The sequence below is a fragment of the Pteropus medius genome, unplaced genomic scaffold (assembly GCF_902729225.1).
Source record: "Pteropus medius unplaced genomic scaffold, Ma_sr-lr_union100, whole genome shotgun sequence".
Lineage (NCBI taxonomy): Eukaryota > Metazoa > Chordata > Mammalia > Chiroptera > Pteropodidae > Pteropus > Pteropus medius.
The window spans coordinates 14,866,877-14,867,260 of record NW_024354875.1 but is presented as its reverse complement, the minus strand read 5'-3'; positions in this window follow the sequence as shown (position 1 = coordinate 14,867,260).

Here is a 384-nt window from a genome sequence, read left to right as displayed (position 1 = left end):
CCTCCCTTCCTCCCTTCCTCCCTCCCTTCCTTTTTTTTTGTTGCAATAAAGAATATAATGACTACTGCCTGGTGCTGCTATCTTGATTTGTGCAAAGGCACCAGCAGGTTTGACCACCATTGCTTTCACACCATCAGTGCAAAGGTCAGCACAGCAGCAAAGGCAAATAACACCTTAGTATTAGAATGAGAATAGTTTTGACCTTTTTAATCCCTCAGAAGAGACTTGTGGACCCCCAGGAGTCTGCAGACCACTCTTTGAGAACTGCTGTATCAGTCTATCTGCTATAAAACTTTCCAAGAGCCTTCTGCAAAATGATGACATCATCTTCCAGTATAATGTGACTAGACAATATATCTGTAAGACAGTGTAAGCCCCAAACTG